We start from the raw sequence: 8,140 nt of genomic DNA on the forward strand, positions 1-8,140 counted from the left end.
CCTATCGACATACACAGACTGAAAGGGAGGGGATGGAAAAAGATAAAAGAATCCTAAAAATCATATCAGAAAACTACCAGAGGTAATCAATGAATTTGGTAAAGTATCAGGATACAAAATTAATGCACAGAAATCTCTTGCATTCGTATACACTGATGATGAAAAATCTGAAAGAGAAATTAAGGAAACACTCTCATTTACCATTGCAACAAAAATAATAAAATACCTAGGAATAAACCTACCGAAGGAAACAAAAGACCTGTATGTAGAAAACTATAAGACACTGATGAAAAATTAAAGACACAAACAGATGGAGAGATATAACATATCTCTTTGTTTGGAAGAGATTGGAAGAATCAACATTGTGAAAATGACTCTACTACCCAAAGCAACCTACAGATTCAATGCAATCCCTATCAAACTACGAATGGCATTTTTCTCAGAACTAGAACAAAAAATTTCACAATTTGTATGGAAACACAAAAGACCCCGAATAGCCAAAGCAATCTTGAGAAAGACGAACAGAGCTGGAGGAATCAGGCTCCCATACTTCAGACTATACTGCAAAGGTACACTAATAAAGACAGTATGGTACTGGCACAAAAACAGGAATACAGATCAATGGAACAGGTTAGAAAGCCCAGATATAAACCCATGCACATGTGGCCACCTTACCTTTGATAAAGGAGGCAAGAATATACAATGAAGAAAAGACAGCCTCTTCAATAAGTGCTGCTGGGAAAACTGGACAGCTACATCTAAAAGAATGAAATTAGAACACTCCCTAACATCATATACAAAAAGAAACTCAAAATGGATTAAAGACCTAAATGTAAGGCCAGACACTATAAGACTCTTTGAGGAAAACCTAGGCAGAACACTCTATAACATAAATCACAGCAAGATCCTTTTTGAGCCACCTCTAGAGAAATGGAAATAAAAACAAAAGTAAACAAATGGAAGCTAATGAAGCTTAAAAGCCTTTGCACAGCAAAGGAAACCATAAACAAGATGAAAAGACAACACTCATTATGGGAGAAAATATTTGCAAATGAAGCCACTGACAAAGGATTAATCTCCAAAATTTATAAGCAGCCTATGCAGCTCAATAACAAAAAAAACAAACTACCCAATCCATAAATGGGCAGAAGACCTAAATAGACATTTCTCCAAAGAAGATATACAGATTGGCAACAAACACATGAAAGAATGCTCAACATCACTAATCATTAGAGAAATGCAAATCAAAACTACAATGAGATATCATCTCACACCACTCAGAATGGCCATCATCAAAAAATCTGGAAACAATAAATGCTGGAGAGGGTGTGGAGACAAGGAAACACTCTCACACTGTTGGTGGGAATGGAAATTGATACAGCCACTATGGAGAATAGTATGGAGGTTCCTCAAAAAACTGAAAATAGAGCTACCACACGACCCAGCAATCCCACTACTGGGCATATACCCTGAGAAAACCATAATTCAGAAAGAGTCATGTACTACAATGTTCATTGCAGCTCTATTTACAATGGCCAGGACATGAAAGCAACCTAAATGTCCACTGACAGATGAATGGATAAAGAAGATGTGACATATATACAATGGAATATTACTCAGCCATAAAAAGAAACAAAATTGAATTATCTGTAGTGAGGTCAATGGACCTGGAGATTGTCATACAGAGTGAAGTAAGTCAGAAAGAGAAAAACAAATACCATATGCTAACACATATATATGGAATGTAAAAAAAAAAAAAAAAAAGTTCTGAAGAACCTAGGGGCAGGACAGGAATAAAGATGTAGACGTAGATAATGGACATGGGGAGGCAGAAGGGTAAGCTGGGACGAAGTGAGAGAGTGGCATGGACATATATACTACCAAATGTAAAATAGATAGCTAGTGGGAAGCAGCCACATAGCACAGGGAGATCAGTTCTGTGCTTCGTGACCACCTAGAGGGTTGGGAAAGGGAGGGTTTGAGAGAGATGCAAGAGGGAGAAGATATGGAGATATATGTATATGTATAGCTGATTCACCTTGTTATAAAGCAGAAACTAACACACCATTGTAAAGCAATTATACTCCAATAAAGATGTAAAAAAAAATAATAAAATAAAGTGAAAAGAAAAACAATGGAAAATAGGAAATAGTAAAAATAAGAAACGTTTAATAAAAATGGCATATCATCTTAGAATTTTAAGTATGTAAGCCCAAACTAAGCTATACATATATACAAATTTTAAAAATTCAAATTTTAAATATGATGTTTTAAAGCAAAAATTAAAACCAATATATAAGAGGCATTCTGCAAGAACAAAACCATTGTAGAAGGAAACAAATCAAAAATTGATTTAATTATGTGAGTCTGATTGTTATCTGGTTGTGAGGCAGAGGTGCAGATAGGAACAGGAATGGCACACCTATAATGTGTCTTGAAAATGTTCTACAGGAGAGACTGTTATACTTGTGAGACTAATTGAACGTGTCTGGGAGACAAAAGTCTTACTATCTCCCAAGCTCTCCAAGGAAACTTTGAAAATGATAGTCACATTTCTCTTAAGGCATACAAAGAGACAGTGAGGGAAAATGCATAAATAAAGTTTAAGACTGAGATACCCAAAAACATCCCCTGTCCCAGACATGTTGAATTAAAGAACATTAGAGTCATAGGAAAGCAAGGTACCCTAACTGTAGATTTGGCAACATGATTAATACTACCGTTACGTAAGGCGGTTTGGTGACCTGTAGTGAAGTGAAATAATTAAGTTAGGAAATCTAGGACACAGAATAGGTCAAATGCAAGTATAATTTATAATTCCTCCATCTTCAAACACTTACCAAATGACACTCTAAGAAGGCTTATAGGTCTTTTAAGTTAAATCTCACTGCAGATTACAGGAACACATAATACACCTGCTATTCTAGATAAAAAAATATCAACTGGATATTGCAGGTAAGGAAACCCAGAAAGAGGAACACAAGACAGATGAAGATTTCAAGTTTTAGGGTCAGTATCCCTTATGTCTAAACTTATATTAATTTTGAATATGAGTTTGAGAGGGTACCTACTATTACTATCAAAAGATGGAGGAAAACTTTCAAACGAGAAGTAAAATAACACTTGTGTTAAGAGCATCTCAGAGACACATCTACATGGGATAAGTGTATAAACAAAAGTTTCTGAGTTGAAAATGAATTACTGGAAATCACATGAGATTTGCCTCATTTTCTCTATAATGTTGCATCCAATCACTGATTTGTTACTGGAGAAAATTAAATGCTCATGATTTGGCAAGAAATGGTAGCATCTGTACAGCTCAGATGGAAGATTACTGATTTTTTTTTTCACTTATGTGCAATTTGGTCCCATCCACGTATAGACTTCTATATTCCTATTATATATTCTTTCCATAGCTTATTATTGGGAGAAGTAAAAATGGAACTGTCACACTGGTGGGTGTTTCAGGGTTCACACTGCTGGGCAACTCCCTCTATTTCAGGGAAGATTTAAGAGATGTATAAAAGAGCCCTGGACTTGTCCCCAGTCATTTTCATAGATCTATGTATTGTGTCTGGAGCTCCTGCTTTATGTGGGACTGTTGGATTTAGGGAAGTTTTGAGAATTCCTTCTTGCTTTCATTCTCCATCTTTTATAGCCCCAAACTTGAATATCTCCAGCCTTAAATTTTATGCAAATTATACACTTCCTGAAAATAAAGCTTATAACACTAGATGTTCAAAGATCATGCAAACATATTAATATTACAATGATAGACAAATTACCCCAAATGATGAAAAATACTAATTTTGATATTGGATGGCAGTTTACCAAATGAGTTGATAATATGCCAGTTATATAACCAGAATTAAGGTATCTGCTGGGATTTCTGTTTCACGTGTGTCTCCAAATTCAGAGACTTAATAAATGTATAAATTTGAACTCTTGAGAAAATTTCTTTTTTAAACATCTTCAGGCTTATTCATATTCACACTATGTAGAGTAAAATGGGGTGGGAGTTAACAGGAAGAATTGTTTGCCCAAAACACTGAGTCATGAAAACACTCATCTTTTGATAACAGCTGTTAAATCTTACTGCTGAACAGCTGGAATATGTCAAGGAACAAAGCAGAAAAATCTCTTCTCTCGTGGGGCTCAGGATTTAATGGCTTGTTTGTGTGTGACGAAAGGAGGAATAAACCAGTTTATCTAGCTACATTTAATTCAAATAATGATCGTAGTCTGACTAATCCAAGGAGATTATAAAATCTGCAATTTTTTTTTTCAATTGCCACGTGGCATACCTGCAGAAAGTAATAAAAATCTTAAGTGTATGGTTCGATGTTTGATATATACCCATGTAAGTCCCCCCGCATCAAAATATATAACATTTTAAGCACTTCAGAATCTTATCTTGTGATCCCTCTACAGTACTATCAATTCCCCTGATAAAGATGACTACTTTTTTTTTAAAGGTTTGCCTTTTAATTAATTAATTAATTAATTTATGGCTGTGTTGGGTCTTCGTTTCTGTGCGAGGTCTTTCTCTAGTTGTGGCAAGTGGGGGCCACTCTTCATTGCGGTGTGCAGGCCTCTCATCGCGGCCTCTCTTGTTGGGGAGCACAGGCTCCAGACGCGCAGGCTCAGTAATTGTGGCTCATGGGCCCAGTTGCTCCGCGGCATGTGGAATCCTCCCAGACCAGAGCTCGAACCCGTGTCCCCTGCATTGGCAGGCAGATTCTCAACCATTGCGCCACCAGGGAAGCCCAAAGATGACTATTTTTATTTCTATCACTGGTGATTAGTTATGCCTGATGTGGCATTTCTTACTTTTTTTCATTCCAGGTTCTATCTGTGAGATCCATCAGTGTTTTACATGTAGCTTTTTTTTTTTTTTTTTTTTTTTTTGCGGTACGCGGGCCTCTCACTGTTGTGGCCTCTCCCGTTGCGGAGCACAGTCTCCGTACGTGCAGGCTCGGCGACCATGGGTCACGGGCCCAGCCGCTCCGCGGCATGTGGGATCTTCCCGGGCCGGGGCACGAACCCGTGTCCCCTGAATCGGCAGGCGGACTCTCAACCACTGCGCCACCAGGGAAGCCCTACATGTAGCTAATTTTGCTAAGCCTTTAGCCTCCCTGCTACTTCTTTCTGCTGTAATTCTTGGTAATTCTTCATCTAGCATACAAGTAATTTACAGGTAAGCAAATATTTGAAGGAAGGAGAGCTGGTACAGTTTGAGATTAATTTCATCAATGTTTCCTCCTCTCCATGATTCTATCCTCTAGATTTAGCTGCTTTGTCTACCATGAATTCAAATCTCAGATTCCTCATCCCATTTCTCTCTTCTGCATCTCAAGTTTCTCCCTTTTCTGGATTTTCTTCCACCATTATACAGACATGCATGGATGTCTTTTACAATGAAATCTATCACAACCACATGTGCATGCATGTATGCTCTCATGCCAAACATCTCTCTTTCTTCACATTTCTCTCCAGCTATTTATCCATTTCCTTATTTCTTTCACCCAAATCTCTGGTTTATCACCTCCTTTCTCTTCTTATCCCACTTCACTCCACACCATTTCACTCAAACTGCTTTTATCCATATCACTAATGACATTTATATTGCTGAATTTTGTGTTTGCTAGTCTGTAAACATCTTTATCAGCTAGTCAGCATCATTTGATGCAATTTTTAATTTCCTCTATACCAGAAGATTCTTCTTTTGGCTTTGATGTCACATTGATCTTATATGTATTTTTAAGATTTCTTTATCCACTGGGTGGACCACTGACTATAAAGAATAAAGAGTAAAAGGAGAGAACCATGTTAGGTGACTATTACAGCAATCCGTAAGTGACTTAGTCTTAGACTTAAGAGCAAAGAAGGATAGAGAGGTAAACACACATAATCAGGACATGTTTTCTAATTAGAATAGAAATTAAAGACATTATAGGCTGGTGAGGGAAAGGAAATAATGTCTCAAAATGGCTTTATTTTTAGATATGATAATTGGCTGAGTGTGAGTACAGCTACCCAAAATGAACATTTGCCAAAAGAGATCTGTGAAAATAAAATTTCTCATTTAACTATGTCAAGTAGAGGATAGGATATACAAGTTTTACAGAGTTTGATATATAAATGTGAAGTCCTTGGAATATAACGTGAGCCATAGAGAAGGACCTTTGGAAAGAAAATAGATAGCAAAAAATAGGGGGAAACAGGATTGAGCCCTCCCTTTTCCCAATATTTACAAATAGATCTCAGAAGATTAAACAGTTACTGAATTGCTCCAGACTCCACAGACATCCTTCTGCAAATCTGATATCCCATCTTCAAGTACTGAGTTACCTGTGAATTGAAGTATTAAAACTTGACTCCTTTTCACTCCTTCTCAACTCTTTTCCTAGGAAGATCATTTGAAAGCATAGGAAGTAGTCTGAGGTCTTGTCCAGCTTTGTAGGGCAACAGAGTTATTGGGTTGGCCAAAAAGTTCATTTGGGTTTTTCCGTACCATCTTAATGGAAAAACCCGAATGAACTTTTTGGCTAACCCAATAGTTTGTCTCAACGTAAACAGAATCCCAAAATCCCACAGAGCTCCACTGGGCCTTAAGCAGAGCCTTACCTATCAGGTATACCCTCCAATGCCACCTTGCCTTGGCTACCACTGTTTCCTTGTGTTGAAGTTGATAGAAAAATGGCTGGAGAGAAAAGACCTTAGTCAAATGATGAAAACTTGCAACACATTTAAATTGGTGACTGGTCTGTATGCTTTACATCTCTATATAATCTGCTGGAGATGAACTTTGCCCGTGTCTATGCTTGTACCTATCAGTCTACTATCCCATTTTGCACAGCAGGATTAGTAGGAAATGACATAATGATGACTCTCATATCTCCTACACCTAGAGGTGTAAGAAGAGCTATGAGAAAATGAAGGTATTGAATTCTCTCTGCCTTTAATAAAAGAAAATGGCTATAAGAAAAAGAAAGCATCTGGAACAAGCTTGGGACACAGGAGGGAGGTGCTAGCATTCAGTGATGAAGGTTAAGTAGATTTTTCTGGCTGGAAGAGATGAGAGTGAAAGATAAAATTTAAGAACAAGACATATTTTCTATCAACATAAATAAAGAGAAACATGGATTACAGACTTAGTCTACTGTGTTGGTGAAAGAGGTCAACACCTTTACATTGCTAAAGTTTTTGATCAACTGTAAGAACTTAATTGCTAACTCAGGTCCATAGGCATGACTTCCACCAACCCTCTTATCCCCTACAGCTTTCCAAGGTGCCACAATACAAATGTTTAAGGCATGAAGTGTAAACATGAAAACACAGGCTCTTTCTGGATATAAAGATTAATTTAGTTTGGAGATTGTAAGTCTTATCATGCTTTATTCTCTACATTTTGTGACCATGCTACTCAAATCTTCAGAGAGTGGGTCTTTTTCTGTAGGACTATATACACATGAGCCAAATACAATATTTCATATCTGCCTGCCAACAGATAAGGTACTGGATAATAAGACTGTTCATAAGAACCTTGCCGACTATGATCTACAACTAAGATGCTGGACCAATTTAGCCAAATACCATTACTGGGGAAATCATCTTTACAGCATTTGGAAATGAGTGACTACATTTATCACTGGAGATCCGAAACACCAAAGTAACCCTAAAAGGAAACTCTGAGGGGAAAAAAGCCTTCTAGCAAGGATATTCATGGTTCTTAAACTACTGACTTTAAAGTTCATTTTGGAAAGGAATATAACAAAAATATTCAAATGTTGTTTATAAACAGTATCTTTTTACATTACCTTTTATTACACGCACTAAGAAACAGGATTAAGGTTTTAAATCAATATTTTCTGTTTTTACTACTTTAAGTTAGATATTCAGATATGAATATAACTCAAACTTAAAAAAAAAACAACCACCCTCAAATAATGTAAATGAGAATTCTAGATCCCTACAACTTCATTATAAACTTAGTAGAAAATTAAGTTAATTGGGGCTTCCCTGGTGATGCAGTGGTTGAGAGTCCGCCTGCTGATGCAGGGGACACGGGTTCATGTCCCAGTCCGGGAAGATCCCACATGCTGTGGAGCGGCTGGGCCCGTGAGTCATGGCCGCTGAG

At 37.2% G+C, this 8,140-nt stretch overlaps 1 pseudogene; it reads left to right on the top strand.

Annotated features, from left to right (window-relative positions):
• Window positions 1-1,820: 1,820 nt before the first annotated feature.
• Window positions 1,821-7,676, top strand: LOC101317685 (protein downstream neighbor of Son pseudogene; annotated as a pseudogene).
• The last annotated feature ends 464 nt before the right edge of the window (window positions 7,677-8,140 follow it).

The sequence above is a fragment of the Tursiops truncatus genome, chromosome 4 (genome assembly GCF_011762595.2).
Source record: "Tursiops truncatus isolate mTurTru1 chromosome 4, mTurTru1.mat.Y, whole genome shotgun sequence".
Lineage (NCBI taxonomy): Eukaryota > Metazoa > Chordata > Mammalia > Artiodactyla > Delphinidae > Tursiops > Tursiops truncatus.